Genomic DNA, 27,483 nt, shown 5'->3' with positions numbered 1-27,483 from the left:
ACCTCTGCCATACAAACATCTCCCATACGAACATCTCCCATACGAACATCTCCCATACGAACCTCTCCCATACGAACCTCTCCCATACGAACCTCTCCCATACGAACCTCTGCCATATGAACCTCTGCCATACGAACCTCTGCCATACGAACCTCTGCCATACGAACATCTCCCATACGAACATCTCCCATACAAACCTCTGCCATATGAACATTTCCCATACGAACATCTCCCATACGAACCTCTCCCATACGAACCTCTCCCATACGAACCTCTGCCATACGAACCTCTGCCATACGAACCTCTGCCATACGAACCTCTCCCATACGAACCTCTCCCATACGAACCTCTGCCATACGAACCTCTGCCATACGAACCTCTGCCATACGAACCTCTGCCATACGAACATCTCTCATACGAACATCTCCCATACGAACCTCTCCCATACGAACCTCTCCCATACGAACCTCTCCCATACGAACCTCTGCCATATGAACCTCTGCCATACGAACCTCTGCCATACGAACCTCTGCCATACGAACATCTCCCATACGAACATCTCCCATACAAACCTCTGCCATATGAACATTTCCCATACGAACATCTCCCATACGAACCTCTCCCATACGAACCTCTCCCATACGAACCTCTGCCATACGAACCTCTGCCATACGAACCTCTGCCATACGAACCTCTCCCATACGAACCTCTCCCATACGAACCTCTGCCATACGAACCTCTGCCATACGAATCTCTGCCATACGAACATCTCTCATACGAACATCTCCCATACGAACCTCTGCCATACGAACATCTCCCATACGAACCTCTGCCATACGAACATCTCCCATACGAACATCTCCCATACGAACCTCTCCCATACGAACCTCTGCCATACGAACCTCTGCCATACGAACCTCTGCCATACGAACCTCTGCCATACGAACATCTCCCATACGAACATCTCCCATATGAACCTCTGCCATACGAACATTTCCCATACGAACCTCTGCCATACGAACATTTCCCATACGAACCTCTGCCATAAGAACCTCTGCCATACGAACCTCTGCCATACGAACATCTCCCATACGAACCTCTCCCATACACACATCTCCCATACACATCTCCCATACGAATATCTCCCAGACTTATGGTTCTCCATCCCTCCCCATTATAACTCAGGGAGTATTCTTCTGTCTGCATACCTCTGCAATCCAACACACCAGCACAACTCTGTGTACAGCGGTACACTAACACCACCGCATTACTTCTGCTGGTTGAGTCATCTCCTGGTCACTATTCCTGGAGCCTTCTTCCTCTCTTCTACCTGTGGAGTTTGTGATAACTGTTCTCCTCCCTCTAAGCACGCCTGCAGAGCTCACTCTGACCTCCCCTCCCCCCTTACCTGGATCCCAGGGACACCTGGCGTCAGGTAATCGTGACACAGCATCTATGCAATACAAGGGCGTAAACTGAGATCCGTGGTACAGGACAGGGCGTAGTGGACATCACCTCTCACACACAGTAATCAAGAGGGCACACAATCTGTCATTTCATCCAGTATTTACTAAAAGCAGCATTCTCCGGGACCTGTGTACACAAAACATGGATCAAGCCAACTGTTCGAAAGGGAATAGAATTTAAAGTCTTAGTCTTTTTATTTTTTGGGATTTTACCAGTTGTTTTTTTGATAGGGTGCTAAATCTGTACACTATATGTATTTACATATACACAAATATTTAATGCAATGACAAGCTGACCATACAAACAACTCTGATTTACCAAAACTTTGTAACATAAGGACCTACCTGATCTATCCAATCAGTTTGTATCCATTACATAGCTGTTGTGAGATCTAAAGGAGATTGTTCAATCAGATTTTGGTAAGCTTTAGGCTCCTTTCACACTTCTGTGACTCCAAAGTTGCATGCTTTCCAGTGCGACTTTGGAGTGTGACTTTACACTCTCTGGCACTCAAGTCGCAAGTAGTGCAGGAACCTTTTCAAAGTCGCTGTGGCTTTAAGTCACATAGATCCAAACAGGTGCCTTTGAAAACAATGGGCTGCAACTTGTTATGCGACTATGTCTCCAAAGTCGCATGACAAGTCACACAAGTGTGAATGGAACCTATACACTATATTGCCAAAAGTTTTGGGACGCCTGCCTTTACACGCACATGAACTTTAATGGCATCCCAGTCTTGGTCCATAGGGTTCAATATTGAGTTGGTCCACCCTTTGCAGCTATAAAAGCTTCAACTCTTCTGGGAAGGCTGTCCACAAGGTTTAGGAGTGTGTCTATGGGAAGGTTTGACCATTCTTCCAGAAGTGCATTTGTGAGGTCAGGCACTGATGTCAGACGAGAAGGTCTGGCTCATAGTCTCTGCTCTAATTCATCCCAAAGGTGTTCTATTGGGTTGAGGTCGGGACTCTGTGCAGGCCAGTCAAGTTCCTCCACCCCAAACTGGCTCATCAATGTCTTTATGGACCTTGCTTTGTACAGTGGTGCGCAGTCATGTTAGAACAGGAAGGGACCATTCCCAAACTGTTCCCACAAAGGTGGGAGCATAAAATTGTTCAAAATGTCTTGGTATGCTGATGCCTTAAGAGTTCCTTTCACTGGAACTAAGGCGCCAAGCCCAACCACTGAACAACAACCCCACACCACAATCCCCCCCCTCCACCAAACTTTAGACTTGGCACAATGCAGTCAGGCAAGTACTGTTCTCCTGGCAACCGCCAAACCCAGACATGTCCATCGGATTGTCAGACAGAGAAGCATGATTGGTCACTTTTTAGAACATGTCTCCACTACTCTAGAGTCCAGTGGTGGCGTGCTTCAACTATGTGATCGTTCATTAAAATTTATGGACCCATATTTGTGATCCTCAGTGTGCTGGTGACATTCTCCCTTGCTGATTCTGTTCAAGCCAACGGTCACTGCAGCACCCACTTATACACACAGCCATTTTTAACGCAGGAACATGTGCATTTGGATTGTACACTTACATTCTGGTCATATGTAAGAGGACACTCTGATGGGGACACCTGATGTAAGGGAGCACTCTGATGGAGATAACTGATCATATGTAAGGGGCTACTGTGTTGGGGACAATAGATGTAAGGGGAGACTCTGATGTAAGGAGGCACATGGATGGGGACGCCTAATATAAGGGAGCACTTTGATGGGGATATCAGATGTAAGGGGGCACTCTGATCTGGACCATGATGTAAGGGGGCACCTGATGTACGAGGGCAGTCTGACGAGGACCCTGATGTAAGGAAGCAAGCTGATTGTAACCTGATGTAAAGGGGGACTATGAGGAGGATTCCTGATGTAAAGGGGGACTCTGATAGGGACATCTAATATAAGGGGGCACAGGTTCTATTTAATTATCCTAATCAAATCATAGCCTAATGCAGGGCTTGAAATTTCCACTCGCCCGCTCGCCAAATGCGAGGCGAAATCCCTTTGTGGTAAGCACAGATGGAGCGAGTGGCTTGCAATGGAGCGGGTGGCTTGCAATGTGATCCCCAGGCCCCGGGGATTGATTTGCGTTCCACTTGCGCTTCAAGCCTCGTTGTGAAGCCGACTTCCAGTTTCCGACTTCCGGTTTCTTCTTCGCCGCCGCGGGGAACATGAGGAGAGGCCCGCTCTCCACGGCCTTGGGGGACACGAGGCCAGCTCTGCACCACCTTGGGGGACATGAGGCCCGCTCTGCACCACCTTGGGGGACACGAGGCCCACTCTGCACCACCTTGGGGGACACGAGGCCCGCTCTCCACTGCCTTGGGGGACACGAGGCCCACTCGACACCACTTTGGGGAACACGAGGTAATTTCATAAGCTTTAAGGGGGCGGGGTTGGGGGCAGGGCTGGGGGCAGGGTTGGGGGACAGGCCAGGGGTGGGGTTGGGGGACAGGCTAGGGGTGGGGTTGGAGGCGGACCTGGGCAAAGTCGGGTGGGGTAACTGGTGGAGAGTAAGTTTTGTGCCTGGCTAGTAGGTCTAGACCAGTCTAAATTTTAAGCCCTGGCCTAAAACATACTAGTGTTTCCCAGGTTGTGACACTGTGTGACAGACTGTCAGTGATTCACACACAGTGTTGACATTATGCCCCCTGACTTTTTTTTTTACTGCAACCCCAGATCAGATAGGTTAGGTCTGGCCCTGCTATGATATGACAAAATCCTGCCTCTACTACCAAGATAGCCACTCCTGCGCAGAGACAAGGCAGAACAAGGCATGGTATGTCAGTAATGGGGAGAAGATCTGCTGGTTGCAATACTGGTTGCCTGTGGTCTCTGTCTGACTTTTTGTACATAGCTTCCAGAGGTTTTACTTAAAGTGTTAGTAAACCCAGAACCCTGCCTTCACTATATCTGGTCTAACACAGTACACACAACATAGAAATGCAATTATTTTAGTAAATATAAACTGCTAAATACCTTTCCTCATAAGCAGTTAGAGCAGTCTTGTGACTTCTATCAGTGTCCAGCCAAGCACATGTTAAAGCTTGTAGGAGGAGTTTTCATTGTGCTCTAGGAGGATGCAAAACCCCTGACCTCTGTCTGGACAGCACTGGTTGGCCCTGTGCTGATCACATGCACTCTCCCAAGAAAAAAAACCTCTCTAGCAATACTCACTAAACTGAGCATGTGCAGAGTGACTCCACACAATATGTCTTAAGAGATAAGATAAAAGGGGGACACTGAAAGAAGGGGAGGATCAGGGAAGTCAGGATCAAACAGCATTTTTTCACAATTCAGAAGAATAACTCCTAAGGTTCCACAGTGAGTATAACAAGCATGCTTTACTGCATATAGAGACTGATTTTACTGTTGTGGGTTTAGTAACACTTTAATGGTTACATCAGGTGATTATATGCCCAACAACACTAATCTACCAAATATCCTGCTCACAATGTGCATGAATAAATAGAGCATGTGTCATTATTACTAAATGCCATGATTATTTTCAATTAGAAAAAAAAAATACAGTATCTTAAATAAAACAACATTGGCACCAAGCCATTTCCTGGGGCCTAATGTCTGGGCAAATTTCACAAGGTCTCTGAAAACCTGGAAAATTGTGGGTGCTTCACATTACTAGAAACTGGTTTTTCAGTTAAAAATTGTAAAAAGACCATGAGTCCCTTTAACACTGTATCGTGCCATAGCCAGTTATTTAGTACACAGTGCTGGTAGAAATTCATATGCACTACCCTGTGTTACCTTTGGCCCAGCTTTCTAGCAGATCTAGCACACATAACTTATCGCTGTAGACAGTACAATAAAAATATAAATGTGGATTTCCCTTCCTGCTACACTAAGTAAACTGTAACTCTTAGGCCCCATGTGCACGGGACACTTCTGAATGATGGAAACTGACTGCTGGAAAACGTAGGTTAAAAAACATCTGTTTAGCCACATTTGTATAACGCGTTTATGCGCGTTTGAGTTTAGAAGCGTTTTTTAAAGATAAGCACAGGAGAACCTCCCAAATGCCTAGAATGCACTGAAAAGTGGTGAATTATTAACTATTTCAGAGAAATACAGAGAGTAGAAGCAGAGAGAGCAGTATATGTTGAGATTAGCTTAGATGTGAGTTGCTCATTAACATTTCTTTTGTTTCCAAGGGTGGGAAAGGTGTCTGGTGGAGTGAGTCATTAAGGTCACCTGGCAGGGGGTCTTCATGAGGAATTTGAGGTGTAAATGGTCATTAACATATCTTTTGTTTCCAAGGGTGGGAGAGGTCTGAGGTGTGAATCGGTCATTACAATGTGTGACAAGCTTGGTAGGAACATCCTGTGTTCAGTGTTTTGTCCATTTGGTTACCTTGAAAACGCTTTGCATGCATTTTTCATGATGAAAAAAGGCTCTAGACAGCATCGGGAACTGGAAGAGTTAAAAAAAAATCAGCTGCAGTGTACATGAACCCTTACTAGGTTAAGGTGTATGTCAAGCTGAGGCTATGTTAGCAGGATTCAAGAATGGTACACATGTTAAGTTTTTCTTTTTGTTCAGCCCGCTAAGGAGCTCGCCAGGAGGTCACTGTATTAATGATGTGATTTTAGTACAGGGATCTCCCCACTGAGCTATTGTGTTCTGACAGGGGGCCGCCATCCATGTCAGTTTGGATGCAGATCGGCTGCTGGTTTGCCAGTATGCTCATTTGACAGCTGCTGGCCGAGAGATCACCTGTCAAACAAGGACCCGTACACACAGGCCAAATGTTGACCGGTATCCACTGTATCGGCTGATTTCAGACTGTGTGTACGAGGATTTACCCTCTTCACCCTGCCTTGCTGATAACAGATTCACCAAAGTGGAAGTGTGAGGTTGTAAGCGCAGGACCTGATTCACAAGGGACCATCTTCACCTGAACAGGATGCACTGATGTTCCTTGCAGGCAGCCTATTCAAATCAATGACAGGTGGCGGACTGAGTGGACCTGCATGGATCTCTATGCATCAGGGCTGTCTTAATGAATGGGTACCCCTGGGCACCTTCCAGGGGCCCCAAGTGCTTAGGGGCCACATGATAATCTTACATTACATCATACTTGCCAACTGTCCCGGATTTGCTGGCACAGTCACGCTTTTTACTAAGCCGTCCAAGAGCGGCCCAGGCAGCATCCCAGAACCTGTACTGTACCTTCCCTCCTCCTCCTATCCCACATGGAAGAAATATATATTTGAAATAAATTTTAAAAATATTATTCCCAAATATATTGACATATATTTGAAATGCTACAATTTTGGCCATATTCAATATATATATATATATAATTCAATGTATATATATATATATATATATATATATATATATATACACACACATACACACATAATGCATGTTGAAATGTGTTTTTTCTGTATTACAAAATATATGAAAAATATTTTTAAAAATATATATTTTTAAAATATATTCTTCATATTTTTTTAACATATAAAAAAGTCATTTTAACATATAATTTTACACACACACATATATATATATATATATATATATATATATATATAATATATACATATATTTTGTAATAAAAATGCATTTCAACATGCAATCTATATATATATATATATATATATATATATATATATTTATTGAAATATATTTTGAAATATATTGAATATGGCCAAAATTGTAGCATTTCAAATATATGTCAATATATTTGGGAAGAATATTCTTAAAATATATTTCAAATACATTTTTCTTCCATATGGGGTACTGTGCCCTTAAGCTCCCCCACCCCCACCCCTATAATGTGTCTTTTGTATTGATTGTTCTTTGATTTATGGCATGTTTTCTTATTGTTTAAAATCAATTTTATTGAAAGTACTAATAAATATATGTTTAATTCTATCAACTTTAATTCTTAAGAGTAAGTACATAAATTGGGGCAGGCTGATAGGGGCCCCACTGCATTACTTTGCCCAGGAGCCCATGGTGCTATTAAGTCAGCCCTGCTATACACATCCCAGACAGGGAGAAATATGTGGATCAGATGTGTACGCTCCAGGATGCACATGAAGATCTGTGCAGGTCCATGCAGCCAGGTGCCTGTCATTGATTGAACAAGATGCCTGCACAGGTCTGTATGGAACACCAGTGCATCCTGTGTAGGTAAAAATTTCCCCTTCGCACGGGCGTATGGATCGGTATGCATATGTGACTGAGGCCTAAAGCTGTGGCACTAAGAAGTGATCATATACATTTCAAGCAACACCACCATAAAGATCCACCAGCACCTAAACTGATAGCCTAGAAGGTATCACCAAGAGAGGGTCTACTTCTCCTCTGACTGTCTGAACTCATTGTAAGTTATAATTAAACATTATCCATGGAATGGCATAATAATATCTATCAATGTGATCCTTCACATTGCCAAGAGAGGGATAAAACTCTCTACTAACTGGTAACTCTCACCAATTATAGTTTTTGTTAGAAATGGACTGACAGCACCATTGAAATTATCCAAGTATCCCTCAATGCATTCTTAAAGAGGAACTAAAGTCCTGCTGTGAGCAGGTAGGCTCTTTATTGCAGACCAGATATGCAAAGTCTCTTCTACAATAAAATAAACCTAACTGCCAACTCGCATTATTCTTTGGAATGTACACTGAGCTGCGTAGGTTCAGTTTACATTCTGGCACAATGCCTATATGCTGGAATAACTGCACTTCTATGAATGCACAGGAATGGTGTCATCCCCTGTCGGCCATGAAGATGACCTTGCACCTGGAAGAAGCCAGATAAAAGATGCCGGCTGATTGAAGGGAGGTAAGTATCCTGGAGTTTAGCTTTGCTGTAAGCTGGCTGTACACTAGCAGAATTACGTTTGAACATTCATTTTCATATTTGAGGGTTTTTGTTTTTTTTTAATTTTTTTTTACAATTAAATTGTTTATTTTCATTTACAGTGATGAAAGAAAGTGAAGGATCAGGATCGAAGATTTTTCTTGAATGAACAAATGTATAACTGATGGGAATTTTCATGAACGTTGGCTATAATGTCCAGATTTACTTACATCCAGCCACTTTACATAGTTATAAACTTACATAGTTAGTCTGGCTGAAAAAAGACAAAAGTCCATCCAGTTCAAGCATAGAAAAAAACAAAAAAGTTATAATTCTATACCCACAGTTGATCCAGAGAAAGGCAAAAAACCCAGCAAAGCATGATCCAATTTGCTCCTGTGGGGAAAAAAATTCCTTCCTGATCCCCCGAGAGGAAATCGGATATTCCCTGGATCAACTTTACCTATAAATGTTAGTATCCAGTTATATTCTGTGTATCTAAGAAAGAATCCAGGACTTTTTTGAAGCAATCCACTGAGCTGGCCAGAACCAACTCTTGAGGGAGTCTATTCCACATTTTCACAGCTCTCACTGTGAAGAAACCTTTCCGTGTTTGGAGATTAAATTTCTTTTCCTCCAGACGTAAAGGGTGCCCCCTTGTCCTCTGTGATGACCTCAGGATGAATAGCTCTACACCGAGTTCACTATATGAACCACTGATGTATTTATACATGGAGATCATATCCCCCCTTAATCTCCTCTTCTCAAGAGAGAATAAATTCAGTTCCTCTAATCTTTCCTCATAGCTGAGCTCCTCCATGCCTCTTATCAGTTTGGTTGCCCTTCTCTGTACTTTCTCCAGTTCCCCAATGTTCTTTTTGTGAATTGGTGCCCAAAACTGAACTGCATATTCCAGATGAGGTGTTACTAATGATTTGTACCGGGGTAATATGATATCTCTCTCTCTGGAGTCTATACCTCTTTTAATACAAGAGAGGATTTTGCTCGCTTTAGAAACCGCAGCTTGGCATTGCATGCCATTATTAAGCTTGTGATCTACCAGAACTCCCAGATCCTTCTCCACCATTGATTTGGATGCATACCTTTTACAGCGGAGTGGTGATTAATATCTTCTCCTCTAATGTCTATCATTTCCAACTCTGAAGACATTCAGCCCCTTAATCAAACCCTGCATGCTGCCCACTGATCAACAAAGCTTATTATTCTCACCCATAACCCGTTTAATGCTGGATTTCATACAATCAGGTAAATACACATATTGTAGCTGCTTTACCTGCCAGGGTATTTGTAATTCTGTCCACCCAGTTCTTAGATTTACCCAGCACAGACAAGTGACCTGACTTTCTCTACTGCAGTTTGAGCAGTACAGCTATGTCAGCTTCCCAACACCAGCCTGTGATTGGACAGGTAAAGAGTAGAAGCAGACTGATAGGCTCCTCCCTCTGCTCATTCTATTCTCTCCTTCAGTCTGAATGCTTCTTATCAGTACATGTATACTGCACCATAAATAAATGACTGTTTGTGTTGTACCCCTCTCCCATTTATTGCACAGGGGATTACAAAAGACTGATACCAAATCAAATTTAGGTACATACACAGGATTATTTTAAAAATACAAAAATAGAGGCAATGATTTTACAAAGTTATATGAATTGGTGTTTAGCTTTCAACATAAGATGCATGTCTTGCTAATTCACTTTGAATAACTGTCATCAAAAGATATATATATACTTAAAGCGATTCTAAAGGTTAATTTTTTTGTGTAAAATAACAAACATGAATATACTTACCTGCTGTGTGCAGTGGTTTTGCACAGAGCAGACTGGATCCTCCTCTTCTCGGGTCCCCCACAGGCTCTCCTGGCTCCTCCTGTCTGTCCGGTGCCCCCATAGCAAGCAGCTTTCTATGGGGGCACCCGCTGCTCTGTGTGTCCATTCTCACACAGAGCCGCAGCTTGGCTCTACACCCTCTCTCTCCTCATTGGCTTACTGGCTGTGAATTACAGCAGCAGGAACCAATGGCTCCCCCTTGCTGTCTTAGCCAATGAGGAGGCAGAGAGCAGTGACAGCCGAAGCTGTCATTCACATCGCTGGATCACGATGAGGCTCAGGTAAGTATTGAAGGGCCTGGGGGATCTGCTGCACACATAAAGTAAAAAACCTTCAACCTTTATAACCACTGTAAGGTAGCCCTATGATATACACCAGAGGTCTACAAGCTTTCTAAACAAAGGGCCAGTTTACTGTACTTCAGGCTTCAGGGGGGCCAGACTGTGGCCCATGGGAGTAGAAAATACCCCGGTGTCACTGGGAATAAATCCTGACAATTGTGCGGTCATGCAATCTGCACCAAAATGAAATTTATGTCCTTTTTTTGCACAAATGTAGCTTTCTTTCAGTGGTATTTGATCGCCTGTGCATTTTTAATTTTTTGCGCTATAAACAAAAAAAGACTGAGAAAAAAACTATATTTATGACTTTTTGCTATTAAACATGTCCAGTAAAAAAAATTTAAAAAATCAAATTTTGTCAAAAATTTAGGCCAAAATGTCTTTGCTACAAAAAAATATATATACTGGGATTTTTTTTTTTCATACTAGTATAGTAGAACTGCGGGACTTCGGCGGGCATTCTGACACTGGGGGGAAACTGACTTGGTGTCACTGACATCCCCAGTGATACCAATACAGTGATCAGTGCTAATAAATAGCACTGACACTGTACTAATAGCACTGGGCAAGAAGGGGTTAACATCTGGGGCGATCAAAGGGTTAACTGTGTGCTGTTTTACTATTGTGTATGTGTGTGTTGTACTGTGTCAGCACATTGCTTTATATTGCTGTTATGCAGAGCAATACAAAGCAGTGTGCTGGAGCTGACAGGGGAGAGATCTGTGTTGTTTACATACAAACCTCTCCCCTGTGCACTGCCGGGACCCGGTGATCATCAGCTGAAGCTGCCAATGGCGGCACGGGTAGGGCGTGTGTGTGGCGTGCGCGCCCCTACCCAGAAATGCAAAATCACGTATATATATACACATGATTGTACACAGCCCTGCCACCCTGCAGCAGTATTTCTGCTATAGGGTAATAGGAAAGTGGTTAATGCCCATATTATTATTTGTTTAACATCTCTTATTTTCTTACACTGGCAAAGATCACGACTTGTAGTGCAATGAAAATGCTAACCACAAATCAATTAAAGGTAGAGTTATTTGGTAATGGTAGGCATGTTTGCCACATACTGAAAACAGGAGAACCTCATACAAACTGTGAAGCATTGTGGTGTAACTATTATGGTGTGCCTGTGGCATTGCTTTGCTGCTTCATGACGTAGGCAAAAGTGTGCTTAAGGCAGTGTTTCTCAACTCCAGTCCTCATGGACCCCCAACAGGTCATGTTTTCAGGATTTCCATTATTTTGCACAGGTGATTTGATCAGTTTTACTGCCTTAGTAATTACCACAACTGTTTCATCTGAGGGAAATCCTGAAAACATGACCTGTTGGGGGTCCATGAGGACTGCAGTTGAGAAACACTGGCTTAAGGTGAGGCCAGCTGTCTAAATGTTGACTGTGAACCTGAAATGTATCTTTCAACATAGCAATGATCTAAAGCACACTAGCAAATTCACAAAGGAATGGCTCACAAAGAAGAAAGAGAGGCTTATGTACTGCCCCAGTCAAAGCCCTAAATTGATTTTCATTTATGTTTTGGAGGGGGAGGGGGCAGGTAATGCAAGGATACCCACAAACATCTCGCAATTGAAGAAATTTTTCATGTAAGTGATCAAAAATGTAGCCGGGCTAATGTCAGAGACCAGTGGGCATTTATAACTTCTGCTAAAAGTAACAACAGTTTCGGAAGCCAAGGGTGTACTTAATTTTGTTGAATAAATAAGTAAAGGATCAAATTCTTCTTGTGTTTGCATTCAAGTTTATCATCTTTATCTGTCAACACTGTGTGAATGAAGATCTAATGTTTGCCTGTTCAAATGATGGTAAAAATGTCAGCAATTTTCTATAGGGTGTACTTAAAGGATTTGTAAACCCAGCATTTCATATTCCTTATATGTGTCTGCTGTACCATGTACTCCTATGAAAAAGTATCCTGTTTTCTTTGTATGGCTTCCTTTGTGTGAAATCCCTGGTGTTCCTGCCAGTCCCTCTACTTTCCTATTAAAACTGACCACACTAAGCAGGAGAACACATCATGGTAATTTCTCTAGCTATACTGGGAACTCAATGATCAGACTTGTCCTGACCCCACTCCCTGCACAGCCATTCACTGGGAAGATCAGTGTGATACCGTTGCTCCTCCCCAGCTCTTATGCAGCTGAGAACAGAGGGAATGTGATCACTTATTAAAAAAAAGGGAGAAAAGGTATTTATAACGATTTTTATAAATACAGACAAATGTTATGCCTTTCATTTCTATTTTAAACTGAATGCTTTGTTTTACAGGGTGAGGGTTTACAATCACTTATTTTTTTACATGACTGTATATAGCTTTTAACCACTTGCCGCCCGCCCTATGGTTAAATGATGGCCGGACGAACACTTTGTCCCTCCAGGAGGGTGTCATATGTCGTCCTTCCCGGAGTGCGCTTTGCCAGCAGGGCAATGACAGATCTGTGTACTGGCCCCGTTGCCAGTACCATGTGACCTGCTGTGACCAATCACAGCAAGTCACATGACAGTTGTATACAATCGATGGCTTCCTTTCATGCCATCCATTGTATACAAGTGTGTCTAGCTGTGAATGGTCACCGATCACATGCACAGGCTGGGCCAATCACAACCCATCTGTGTCATGTGATTAGCCGTGGCCAATCACAGCTAATCACAACAAAAAAAACCTGAATTAATCGGTTTCATTCAGTTAAATGCTTGCTTATAGCAAAGAAATTCTTTGCTATAATCAAATTGTGTAAAAGAAAAAAATATATATACTGACTTACTAAGGTAACATTTTACTACTTTGGTCATAGTGCAATATGAAAAAAAAAAATCTTTAAAAAAAGAGAAAAAATTTAATAAAAATAAATAAATAAATAAAATTGAAAAAAATTATCTTTTTTTTTTTTTTGTACGGTCACCAGTCAGAGTCCCTGGTCACCGCCACACCAGTTATATGATGATGCTGTACGTGCAGTGACAATATGTAAAACTGTAAAAAAAAATTTAATTTCTTCATTTTCCGAAAAATTATGACAAAAAATTGCAACTTTAAAAAACTCGCCATGCCTCTTATGAAATACGTCGGACTGTCTACTTTGCAAAAAGGGGTCATTTGGGGGATATCTGTACTGTTCTGACATTTTTGGGCCTCAAGAAATTAGATTGGCTGTCAGTACTTCAGGGTTGATCAATTTTCAGATATATCCCATAGTTTGTGAACTCTATAACTTTCCTACAGACTAAATAATAAATACTGATTTGGGTTATTTTCACCAAAGAAATGTAGCAGAATACATCTTGGCCTAAATTTATGAAGAACAATTATTTATTTGCAAAGTTTTATAACAGAAACAAAGGAAAACGTGTTGTTTTTTTTTTCAAAATTTAGCAAAAAATAAAAACCCCAGTGGTGATTAAATACCATCAAAAGAAAGCTCTAGTTGTGCGAAGAAAATAATAAAATTTTAGTTTGGGTACAATGTTGCATGACCCTGCAATTGTCATTCAAAGTGTGAGAGCGCTGAAACCTGAAAATTGGCCTGGGCAGAAACAGGGTAAAAGTGCCCTGTATGGAAGTGGTTCAAGTGTTTCTGTAGCAGGGGCAGACTGACCATTTGGAAACTCGGGCACTGCCCGAGGGCCTGGGACAGTAGGGGGCCCCATGAGATGCCCCTGGTACCTTTTTCATAGGCTTTTTTGAGTTTGGGCAAGGACACAGGGGCCCCATGATCCCCTATTGCCCGGGGGCCCCATGAGTTGTCAGTCCGCCCCTGTTCTGAAGCCAAAACTTTCTGTGTGTTTTTCAGTTTTGGATGAAGTTAAGCAGGGTCAGGCTGTTATTGCTATCTGTGTACCCGCTATGAAGGTCTCCATGTCTGTCCTGGTGCTGTTAGAGAAAACAGCTTGAACTTGAGATGCATTTTGAGACGTGAATAAAATATATTTGAGATTTACTTGTCATATGTTCACACTGCATTCCTATGGACACTTTTACCGTATCAAGCATACTGCAGAATAAAAACCCATATAAACCACAACTAATCACTGCTTTATAGGATTTAATTCAAAATGTACACAGCATGTTCCAGGACCTTCGGTCATGATTCTGAAACCCATGCCAACAGCAGAACACAAGTGGCAGTGTTCATGAACCTTTACACAGTATAACCTTGATAACACCTGGAGAGATAACAAGACTATATGCTCTTTATGACTTAATCCTAATTACTTTACAGTCTACTTACTTCTTTACGCAAGATAAAGTTCCATCAGCCCTTCATATCATGACTCAGTTTTATCTGAGCTCTCCCTGCCAGTCATTTGTAATACAGAATGATACCCAAAAAAGCCCCAAAATAAAATGAAAAATGCAGATAATAATAAAACATCATATCCCCATCCCTCTGAGGAGCACACGTATTAGAACAGATAATTTGGGTAAAGGACACACGCCTGCCTTGGACTGCTGTTAGAAATCACAGGGCCCCAAACAGCCAACCTGCCAGCCTCCCCCCACCCAAAAAAAAAAATCACAGTTGATTATGGTTCAGTTATGAATGAACATGGTAAGTAATCAGTACCGATCACTCATTGTGTCCATTCAGGAGAGGAAGGGGCTGGTAAATGTGATATGTTTACAGGACCCTTCCTCCCACTTTTTGTCCTGAAGGATCTTATTGTGTGATTGCAATTGCCAGTGAGAAGGAGAGGAGAGGAGGGAAGCCGGAAGCACTGCATGGGTGGGGGAATACAGGGGGGGGGGCCTGGTCATCAGGGGGAAACATATGGTGCACAGGGAGGGTGATGGGTGGGCGATTACTGGAACAGATACTCTTTCCTTCAAGCTGCTGCAGAGAGAGCCAGTTTTTGTGGTTCCAGTAATTGCCCCAAAGCCATACTGATCACCCTTCCTGCCCATATCCGATTCACCCAGCTGCCTTGGCCTGTACAGGAAGACTAGTGGTACCCCCTTATTCATGGCCCAGCCCCTGCCACACCACCAATCATGTGGTCATTGACAAATTATGGTGGAAGTATGACCACTCAGGCTGCATTCACTCCTGCACGTTTCCTAAATGTGCGACAAAACACACGTGCATTTTGCCACACATTTCATAAAGTCGCTGCAATTGTGGGTCGTGCTTGCGGTGCCATTAAATAGCAGACATGTGTTATAATTATATATTATTTTTTTTAGTATATGGATTAGTCCTCTGCACAGGCTACACTTACACAAAATGGAAAAAGTTTTGTCTTTAGTTCTACTTTAATGTGCACTCTACATACCTGCTGCTGCTAACCCAGTGTTGCTCCATACATATGAGTGGATGTTTTGATTAATAACTACCTGTCAGGCAACTGAATGTTAAATTAGAACCTGTTATTACTGCAACCAATTTTAATTTATTACCACCTGTATAATTAGTACTGCATGTGTGGGTCCTTTCTTGCATTCGCCACATATTGGCCTCAATTTGAAATCCTATATGACACTCAAGCGAAGTATGGACAGTTTATTGCATCCGCTTTCAAAGGCAGTGGTCAAGGGACACTGGTTGGCTCTGAGGAAGAGGTTGTGTCCTCGAAACGCGTTAGCCAGTTGGTCATCCAGGGTTCCATCGTATGGACTCAGATGTTGTTTGGATCATACATCTTGTTCAGTTTGACATGCCTGTGTTATTATGTCCATTGTGAGTATGATACCTATTTTGTTTCTTCAATAAATTATTTTAAACGATAATGCACTAGGTGCGCCCTTTTTCTGTTTCTCCATTTGTGTCAAGGGACACTTGCCAGTGTACTACGTGACCTCTCACACTGTGTCCCAGCTCCTGAGTGTGTATGACAATAAATGGAGTCAATAAATAGAGCTGGAATGTAGACAACTAAGGGGCTTGACTCTCCAACCCGCCCAGCCCTTTCTGCAGCACAGATATCGGTGGGTTCTGTGTATAAACCTTGGCCCACCCCCCATCTTCTGGAATTTGCCTAGGCAAATGACACTGGTGCTCCAGTGCCTCCTGGGATTCATGATTTGTGGTCCTATTCAGTAAGGAGGAGGGGGTGGTCCTGGAACCTGGAAGAGTCGGCAGCTGTCAGGAGGCAACATGGTGGCGCTGGACCCATGCACCGGCTGCAGAGAGGAGGATCCCAGCAGATCAACACTGGATGGCTAAGTCAGTATCCTTACTGTGCAGAACACAGTATCAGGTAGGCAGGGGGAGAAAAATATTATGGGGTAGGCGAATGACTGAAGTTCCTCTTTAATTAGTGGATATAAAGATATTAAGCCATCCTGCATAAGTGGATCTACCCTGATCCCCCACTATCTCATTGTCTGTAGATAAGCCGTCTTACATTTTCCATATGGAATGGGTGGAGGCCTCCTTACAAAAGGAAACACAGGTCCACAAATTTTTGGATATCTTGGAATCTTTCAGTCAAACCCTTCCAACTGATACACAACAATCCATAGCTAAATGACTCCAACATACTCAAAGATATCAAACCAGGCTACTTACTTATGACCAGAAACGGACTGACCATTCGGGGTCTCGGGCACTGCCCAAGGGACTGGGGTCAGTAGGGGACCCCATGAGATGCCTCTGGTACCTTTCATAGGCTTTTTCATAGGCTTTTTTGGGTGTGGTTTGAGTGTGGGTGAGGACACAGGGACCCCATGATCCCCTATTGCCCAGGGGCCCCATGGGTTGTCAGTCTGCCCCTGCTTATGACCCTCCAATCGATCCTCAACCTTCCAAATAAAGTATATATTTTATATTCTAGTATCTGAGGCCTTTCCCCCATCCTGCAATTGCTGGATGACAGACCGACCGCCATCCATCCAGACCGACCACCATCCATCCAACATGTACTGCTCAGTGTTCATCCCTAGACTCAGTACCACTACTCCAACTTTCATATATAATTCTATAATGAATACAGGCATTCTTGTATTGTTCTATTGTACAAGTGTTGTGGCCACACTCATTATCAACTGCATTATCTAATAAAAAATATAAATAAAGAAGATGGTAAAATGAATGTGTAAGAAACAGGGCTTTTTTTCTCAGAGAATAGGTGCTGGACCGCCCCCCCCTCCTTTTGAGCCACTCCTGTCTCCACCCCCTACCCACCTCCTAGTACTGCCCCTTCTAGAGAATATAGGACCAAGTATCATATTGTTGTGCTAAGTAATTTGTAATTTACTACAGATAAAGCAGTAAAATAGATCCCCTGCAGTCAGCAATAATAGTCCCCCCTGCAACAATAGATCACCCCCAGCAACATCAAATCTCTAAACCCTCCAGCAGCCAGCAATAAAAGATCCTCTCCCTCAACAGTAGATCCCTCCCAGCAACAAATAACCCCCCAGAAAGACCACCCTAGCAACAAAAGATCCCCCACTCAAAAATGGATCCATTCAGCAACAATAGATCCCTTAGCAGCAAGCATCAATAGCCCCTCCATAATAGATCTCCCACCAGCAACAATAGACCTCCCAAGCAACAACAGAACGCCACGCAAAAACAGATCCCCTCCAGTGACAATAGCTCCCTCAGCAGCCAGCAACAATAGATCTTCCAGCACACCAAGCACCCCTTGCCATTACATACATTCAGTGCTGGAGGTGCCAGAACTACGTTACCCCATGTTCCCGCTGAAAAAAAGCCCTGGTAAGAAACAGTAATTCAAATAAATGAATATTTTAAGTAAAACTAAAGGCAAAACTCCTGTTGAACTGTTTGGTATTTAATCCGTCCATTGGCAGGCTGGTCGACCCATCGATCAACATCAGTTCAACCAGCCAGTCAGATTTCTTCATGCAATCGCTGCCAGCGGATATAGAAAACGGTATAATTTATGGGCTGCTTAAGGGACAGTTATAACCCTGTTATTGTAAGAAGTGGAAACCACGCAAAACTGTTCTAAAAATAAACATTTTAAAAAAGGGCGGGGGGGGGGGGGGACAAACAAAAAAGAAGATATCCTCTCTAGTGGATAACAATACATAGTTATGTTGTGCTCTTGCATGTACACGCACACAAATGGAGACTGAAACCAAACTAAAAATAAGTATCTATCTATCCATTCAGTCGTATCTGACTCTTGGCGATTGCGTGGACCGTCACTTGTAAGCGACTTTTTCCATGAATTCTCTTAGCAATTATTTTTACAGGGTAGGTTGCCAGTTCTTTCCCCAACCCCTACCATGCAGGAAATCCCGCATGGCCAGGAATGAAAAAAATAAGTATACAGTATGCAAAACAATATATCAAGGAATATATTCCAAAGTGTGTGAAATAAATTAACCCCTTCACACCTAAGGGTAAAACAAATCTAAATGTCTAAGCACAATTCTGCAACATTGACATGTGTTAGTAAAACCGTCCATATCATCACAACTACTGTGTACATCCAGGTGGATTATACCTTGATTTTTTCAGGACAAATTAGGCTTTCATTTGGTGGTAAATGGTAATGGATATCTCCGGATTTCTTTTTATTATCAAAGGAAAACTGGCCCAAAATAGTAAAAAAAAAATCTTTTTTTTATTTAGCTGTGTTTCTTGTTACGACAATAACCAACCACCAAAGAACAACCCAAAATAAATTCTCCATCTATTGACGATCGCAGCGATACCATATATGTGTATGTTATTTGTCGTTTGTACCCGTAGTACAGCCCAGAAACAATAGTGCGCATTTTATTTTTGTCTTTTTTTTTTACTTAAAACACACTGACACTGACATTAACACTAACTGACACTGATACCAATTTTTTTTTAAATCCTGACCTTTGACCTTGAACTTTGACCCTGACCTTGACCTAAACACTAACCCTGGCACTGAACTAGCTCAAACCTTGATCTAGGTATTTTTCTTTATTTTTAATTTTATTTTTTAATATTTATTTATTTATGTTTTCTTTTTTTTTTTTTTACAAACATTTTCTTTTTCTCTATGCCAGGGGTTAGAGAGATACAATGTATCTCCGCCATTTACAGAGAGAGAAAAAAAACAAGGGGGCCGGGCTGCACAGTGACTGATCACTGTGATAGCCAATCAGAGGCTATCACAGCGATCATGTGATCAGGGACCGGGAGTCCCGGGTCCCGATCGTTAGAATGGGACCCGGTGCTCTCAGTGACACCGCGGTGTCAGTGCTGGGAGCGTGCTGAGCGGCGCGCTCCCAGCACAAAGACAGGTACGCAAATATGCGGCCCCATGGAAAAAAGCCCAGCGCAGTGAGGCCGCATATTTGTGTGACGTCGGTGGGAAGGGGTTAAAAAAAAAAAAGTGACTAAATAACCTCTAGTGAAAAAAATGTCCAAAGAATATCACATGAAGAAATAGTCCACAGTGAAATTTATGTGACAGTCCCCTTTAAGAGTCTTCTCCCTCTCCTCTGCAGACACCAGTGACACCAGTGTCACCCAACACCACAGTCAAAGGCAAAATGCGGGCTTACCAAATGTACTGACCCCCCTATTAAGAGTGGTCAGTAAACGCTCAAATTGCTCAACCACAGTGGCAACTCTCCAGTCCAGTCCAAATGCTGTTATCCTGCACCATTCCTCAGATGGAAGGCAAATACAAAGTAGGGAGATATAATCATGTAACGATAAGAGATAAGCACCTCTCATAGTGTAGCATCATAAAACACCATTCATTAGGCATGAACCGCACTTACAAACATGTAAGTGCATATATGTGCATATCAGCATATAGATTATCAAATCTGCATGAAGGGCATCAACTTCCAGGTAAACATGTACAGTGGGGATCGAAAGTTTGGGCACCCCAGCTAAAAATTTGTATTAATGTGCATAAAGAAGCCAGGGAAAGATGGAAAAATCTCCAAAAGGCATCAAATTACAGATTAGACATTCTTATAATATGTCAACAAAAGTTAGATTTTATTTCCATCATTTACACTTTCAAAATAACAGAAAACAAAAAAATGGCGTCTGCAAAAGTTTGGGCACCCTGCAGAGTTAAATATCTTGTACTGCCCCCTTTGGCAAGTATCACAGCTTGTAAACGCTTTTTGTAGCCAGCCAAGAGTCTTTCAATTCTTGTTTGAGGTATCTTTGCCCATTCTTCCTTACAAAAGTCTTCCAGTTCTTTGAGATTTCTGGGCTGTCTGTCACGCACTGCTCTTTTAAGGTCTATCCATAGATTTTCAATTATGTTGAGGTCAGGAGATTGTGAAGGCCATGGCAAAACCTTCAGTTTACGCCTCTTGATGTAATCCCCCGTGAATTTCGAGGTGTGTTTAGGATCATTATCCATTTGTAGAAGCCATCCTCTTTTTAACTTCAGCTTTTTCACAGATGGCATCAAGTTACCATCCAAAATTTGCTGAAATTTGATTGAATCCATTTTTCCTTCTACTCGTGAGATGTTCCCTGTGCCACTGGCTGCAACACAACCCCAAAGCATGATTGATCCAACCCCATGCTTAACAGTTGGACAGAGGTTCTTTTCATTAAATTCTGTGCCCCTTCTTCTCCAAACGTACCTTTGCTCATACCGGCCAAAAAGTTCAATTTTAACCTCATCGGTCCACAGAACTTGTTTCCAAAATGCATCAGGCTTGTCTATATGTTCATTTGCAAAGTTCAAACGATGATTTTTGTGGTGAGGACGTAGAAGAGGTTTTCTTCTGATGACTCTTCCATGAAGACCATATTTGTACAAGTATCTCTTTATAGTGGAATAGTGTACCACAACTCCAGTGTCTGCCAGATCTTTCTGGAGGGATCGTGCAGTCAAACGTGGGTTTTGAATTGTTTTTCTCACAATCCTGCGAGGTGTTCTGTCTGATATTTTTCTTGGTCTTCCAGATCTTGCTTTAACTTCCACTGTTCCTGATGACTGCCATTTCTTAATTACATTCCGAACAGAGGATATTGACATCTGAAAACGCTTTGCTATCTTCTTATAGCCTTCTCCAGCTTTGTGAGCGTCAACTATTTTCAGTTTCAGTTTTCTAGACAACTGCTTAGAAGAACCCATGGTGCTGATTGTTGGGGCAAGGTCAGATGAGTCTGGGCATTTAAAACCTTTGAGACTGACATAACCTAGGCTTCCCAGATGATGATTGAGAACAATCCATGACACTGGCAGGTCTCAGCTTTGCAAAGGGGGCAGTGCATGCTATAAATTCTGCAGGGTGCCCAAACTTTTGCAGATGCCATTTTTTTGTTTTCTGTTATTTTGAAAGTGTAAATGATGGAAATAAAATCTAACTTTTGTTGACATATTATAAGAATGTCTAATCTGTAATTTGATGCCTTTTGGAGATTTTTCCATCTTTCCTTGGCTTCTTTATGCACATTACTACAAATTTTTAGCTGGGGTGCCCAAACTTTCGATCCCCACTGTATGTGTTGACATCACAGGAAAAACTCCAACTGATACGTTTTGTCATAAACAGACGTCATCGCGTACATATGACAGGGATCTAATCCATCTCCACTCTATCCAAAACTAGATAAAAAAGTTTTGCCTTCAATTCTATTCTAAAGCAGGGGCGGACTGACATCTTATGGGGCCCCCGGGCAATAGGAAATCATGGGGCCACTGTGTCCTCATCCACACTCAAACCACACCCAAAAAAGCCTATGAAAGGTACCAGGGGCATCTCATGGGGACCCCTACTGACCCCGGGCCCTCGGGCAGTGCCCAAGTACCCGAATGGTCAGTCTGCCCCTGCTCTAAAGTTACACGAAGCTTAGGGTCACACTAATGCATTTTTGATGCGTTTTCAGGCTTCACGCATTTTTTGTAGGAGACTGGATATTAAAACACAAAACTCTGCCAAAAATGCACTGAAAATGCATGTACATACAGTCTACATGTGCTGCCATTGAAGTCTGCCATAAATGCCCTATACTGCATCTAAGAAGCACCAACAACTTTTCAAAAATCGCACTGCACCATGTTGCATTGACTGGATGGGCAACATAGACAATAGATAATGTGATTTCCAACAATATCTTTATTCTCCATAGATAATCCATACAACCACTACTTAAAGTGGTTGTTAGTCCTCATGCACACGGGACATTTTTACAGCGGCTGTTTTTGGCTTTTGGCGTTTTTTTCTACAGCCAGTAAACCCCCAGCATGTTATCCTATGTGTCCATGCACACATAGACTGTGATCAGCGTTTTTTGTCAGGGATGTTTATTGGCTGGAAGAAACTCCAGAATTAGTGGGTTTCTAGAGGAGTTTTTTAGCTGTAAAAACGCTCTAACGCTGAAAAACCCGGTAAAACGCAGCAAACCGACATTTTTGGACATTTTGTGACCAAAAAAAAGAGCTAGCAAACGCAGAAAAAGGTGGGAAAACGCACCTAAATGTTAATGCAAAAACGCTAAAAAAAGCTGAAAAACTCACGTTTTTAATGTGACTTTACACAGCTAATGTTACCAGCGTTATCAAAATGCCCCGTGTGCATGGAGCCTAAAGGCTCAAGGATTTTTTCAAGGATTCTATGCATGAAGGTTAAAAGGCCTTCTGTGTGTAGCAGCCATCCCAGCCCCCCATCCCGATCCAGCGATGTCCACGAAAGCCTCTGTTTTCCGGGGACTCTCACTCCTGATTGGCTGAGGCAACAGCAGGAGCCATTGGTTCCCGATGCTGTCGATCACAGCCAGTAAGTCAAACAGGAGAGGGAGAGGCGGTGTGAATGGACACGCAGAACAGCTGCTTGGGAGTGCACCTGCTCAGGTGCCCCCATAGCAAGCTGTTTGCTATGGGGTGCCCAACAGGAGGGAAGGGCCAGGAGCACCGGTGAAGGGAACCCGAGAAGAGGAGGACCCAGGCTGCTCTGTGCAAAACCACTGCACAGAGAAGGTAAGTATAGCATGTTTGTTATTTTTAGGGGGAAAAAAAACAAGACTTTAGTATCACTTTAACCTCCCTGGCGGTATGATTATTTCAGATTTTTGGTGCTGAATGCGGTACCATTATTTTGCATGGAAATTTGGCGTTTTATATTGTAGGCTGTAATTCTTAGGAATAACTCACTGAAATCTGTCCGAACAAGAGTCTAGTAAACATCCCAGGTATGATAAAACTTGAAACATATATTATAATTTAATTAATAATCATAAAAAATAATAATATAATAATACATTTATTTCAATAATACAATCAAACCAAAAACACTGAAATTTGAAATATCGCACCAAGTTCGCACCTCACTGAGCAAAGTCGCAAAATTGTTTTCAGTGTCTGATGACGAATTTCCCCACAAATCATTATCACTCAATTCTGCAAGTGGTTCTGATTTACTATCGCTGTTCTCTAGCTGGTCTAAAACCGATTTTGACGTAAAGGGACGCTTTTTGGACGCCATGGACGTTTCTCAGTTTCTAGGCAGAAAGAACAGTCAAAATGCAGACAGGGGACAGGACAAAGCACTAGAGACAAAATGTATGTGAAATGGTTTGATACAGTAATGTTTTACTATGTGATTTTAGTGATTTTAGTGAATGTCACTTTTCGTCAGTTTTAAATTTCCCACTGGTTTCGTCCTCCGTACGTAACAACGCTCGCAGGGGACGGAACCCAGATGACAGATGCCGGCATCCGCCGGATTACATTGCCGGGGACACTGCAGGGGGGACATCGCGGGAGCGAAGGACAAGGTAAGTGATCGAGGGATCCCGGAGCAGCGCCACATGGTAAGCCCCAGTGTAGCTCGGGGTTACCGCTTGTGGTACTGAAACTTTATCCCGATCTACACTTGGGAATACCGCCAGGGAGGTTAATGGCCCTGTAATCTATTTTTCATGAAAAGGTTTCTGTGTTCCTCTGCCTCTTTATAACATCCTTCATGAGGTCCCGAACCTCTCCTATTCCCATTCACTTCTACTTGCTTAGAATGAGCAGAGTAGGTTTGTTGAGGTTATGTGCACTGATCTATGAACACTACAAATCCCATAGTCCCTAGTCTATATAGGGAGTGATCAAGAGAGGGTGGCTATGTCCCTACCTACAGTGGGACCATGGAGAACGATGTAGCCACCGTCTAACAGGAAGTCAGATCACAGCAGCAATTTGTAGATTTGGAGGAGATTGAGAGCTTTTTTTAAGGGACTTTTCTGAGTTAAGAATACATACTTGAATAGAGTTTAATGTCACTGTCATTATATATTTTAGAGCAATGTTATGTGTGATCAATACAGTATTGGCTGCAACTTCATATATCCTTTTCTACTTGGCCATTTTGATACTGCTACAGGGTGGCACGGGTGCACAAAACCATGTATATATACGTGATTTTGCAGTTCCGGGTAGGGGGCGCAAGCGAGCCAGCACGCACTCTACCCACGCTGCCATTCGCGGCCTTTGCTGTCAATCACGGGTCCCGGCTGGTGATTCCCCGCCAGCACAGAGGATTTCCAACACGGGAGAGACCTGTGTATAAACAATACAGACCTCTCCCCTGTCAGCTCCTGCACACTGCTTTGTATGGCTCTGCATAGCAGAGCCATACAAAGCAGTGTGCTTACAGTGAAGCACAGCACACAACTTCATAGTAAAACAGCACACAGTTAACCCTTAGGTCGTCCCACATGTTAACCCCTTCCTGCCCAGTGCCATTAGTACAGTGTCAGTGCTTTTTATTAGCACTGATCACTGTATTGGTGTCACTGGGGATATCAGTGACACCAAGTCAGTTCCCCTCAGTGTCAGAATGCCCATTGCAGTCCCACTATGTCGCTGATCGCCGCCATTATTAGTAAAAATGTATTTTTAAAATTCCAATATCTATACCGGCATTTGTAAACGTACCCGTGCCGCCATTCGCGCACCCTACCCACGCTGCCATTCACAGTCACGATTGTCAATCACTGACTCCCGGTAATTACTCGCCAGCACCTGGTGATTTCCGAAGATCTCCGATGGGGAGGAGGACTGTTTTGTTTACTAACAGTCCTCCTCCCTATCGGCTCGGGCACACAGCCATCCAGAGCAGTGTGATTACAGTGAAGCACCAACACACCGCCCCCTAGTAAAACACTCCCTGCACACAGTTAACTCTTTGATCGCCCCTCATGTTAACCCCTTCCTGCCCAGTGCGATTAGTACAGTGTCAGTTCTTTTTTTTAGCACTGATCATTGTATTGGTGTCACTGGGGATATCAGTGACACCAAGCCAGTTCCCCCCGTGTCAGAATGTCTGCCGCAGTCCTGCAGTCCCGCTATAAGTCGCTGATCGCCACCATTACTAGTAAAAATTAAAAACATATCCCAGTATATATACCGCCATTTGTAAGCGCTATAACTTTCACGTGAACTAATTAATTTACACATGTTGGGATTTTTTTTTAGCAAAGACATGTAGCAGAGTACATTTTGGCCTAAATTTATGACGAAATTAGATTTTTAAAAATGTTTTTACTGGACATGTTTAATAGCAAAAAGTAAAAATTATAGTTTTTTTCCCCTCAAAATTGTCTTTTATTTATAGCGCAAAAAAAAAAAAACTGCACAGGTGATCAAATACCACTGAAAGAAATCTCTATTCATGGGGAAAAAAAGGACATAAATTTCATTCGGGTGCAGCGTTGCATGACCGCGCAATTGTCACTTAAAGTAACACAGCGCCGTATTGCAAAAATGGCCTGGTCAGCAAGGGGGGGGGGGGGGTAAATCCTCTGGAGAGCAAGTGGTTAAATAATACCCCAAAATCTGAATCTATATGCACATCTACTTAGAAAAGTTTCTCCTGCTCTCCAGCGCCTGGTCTGGTGCAGTAGAGGCCGGATACATGTGTCCGGGGCGTCTGCTATGGAAAAGGTTACGCTGGCTATATTAAAACACACATGGCAATTAGTCATGAGGTCCAGCCGCTCATGTTACATACAACCGGAGGCAGATTCTACTGAACCGACAAGGTTCACATTAGTCAGACGTGTGTATAATGGCAGGAAAGGGGAAAGAGATCTGCTATGAATGAAGGGATTATGCAGCTGTTAGAAAGAAGGAGCTTATGGAAAAAGATTCCGACTATTCTCCCTCCTTGTATTACTGGGTGATGTGTCTCTTGTAGGCTCACCTGCCTCTTCTCCCTCTCGCTTGCTGTAGAGGTTTTTGCCTCTGTGCCACAGGTCAGGAGCTAGGTGCAAGATGCCGATCCCTGGAACAGAGACAAAAGTCAGCGGAGAGGCAGAAGTAGGGAAGGGGTGGGGATTGCAGATAAACGCAGGAGAAAGAAGGAGGAAAACAGGATTAGGAGGAGGAGGGTAGATGGAGGGTCAGACGGGGAATGGACCATGGGAAGAAGAGGAGGGCGATTCAAGAAATGAGCCCGGAGAACATGCAGGAAATTGAAGTTCTAGGGAAAGAGCCGAGTAATGGCAGAGGAATAGTTCACAGGGAAACACAATATCTATACAATAATTCAGCATCCCGGGAAGGCAGGAAACTCAGGGAGGCTATGCAACTGGAAGTGAACTCAGATCACAAATTCAATCTGTACTCTAAAGTAGTCTTCTTTTTACTCAAACATTTCCCTGTTAGTTATATTTAGGCATCGTTCACGCTGGCTTTGAAAGCAGGCGTTTGAGGGGGGGTTTTAATGCTTCTCAAATGCCTATGGAAATGTTACTATGGGCAGGACACAGTGCTGTGCACATTATCAAAAATTGAAGCGTTAGCGTCGTGTTTGAAGTTTGAAGACTTTCAACGCCTCCCATTCCAGTCTATGGTGATACTCCTCAAGTGCCCTGGCAGGTGTTTGTGGGGCGTTTGCAGTGCGGTTGCAGCGCGTTAACACCATTGGAGTTTATTATAGGCATTTGTGGTGCAGTTTGAAGGCTTGTAAAATGCTTATAAAACGCCTCAAAAATGTGCATAAGGCGTTTGGGGAGCGTTTTTAACGCTTGTATAACGCCCATACTAAAGCTCGTTAACGCCTGTCTAAGGCCCATACTAAAGCTCGTTAACGCCTGTCTAA

The 27,483-nt window shown here is 42.9% G+C and overlaps 1 protein-coding gene across 2 annotated transcripts in view; it reads right to left on the bottom strand.

Annotated features, from left to right (window-relative positions):
* The window catches only part of SLC16A5 (solute carrier family 16 member 5), a 50,232-nt gene extending 23,569 nt beyond the window's left edge, over positions 1-26,663 (bottom strand). The window contains exon 1 of one of the 2 annotated variants that reach the window (XM_089682644.1): positions 26,584-26,663. The gene's annotated coding sequence lies outside the window, so the exon portion shown is untranslated. Of the gene's footprint in view, positions 1-1,208; positions 1,415-26,583 lie in introns of those variants that run through there. The other variant, XM_089682643.1, reaches the window with a different exon arrangement.
* Between the last annotated feature and the right edge of the window lie 820 nt (positions 26,664-27,483).

This window comes from Staurois parvus, unplaced genomic scaffold (genome assembly GCF_062004578.1).
Source record: "Staurois parvus isolate SC_StPar_1 unplaced genomic scaffold, SC_StPar_1.0 ptg000293l, whole genome shotgun sequence".
Classification (NCBI taxonomy): Eukaryota; Metazoa; Chordata; class Amphibia; order Anura; family Ranidae; genus Staurois; species Staurois parvus.
The sequence above is the reverse complement of the archived record's forward strand: the minus strand, read 5'-3'. Positions and strand labels throughout refer to the sequence as shown.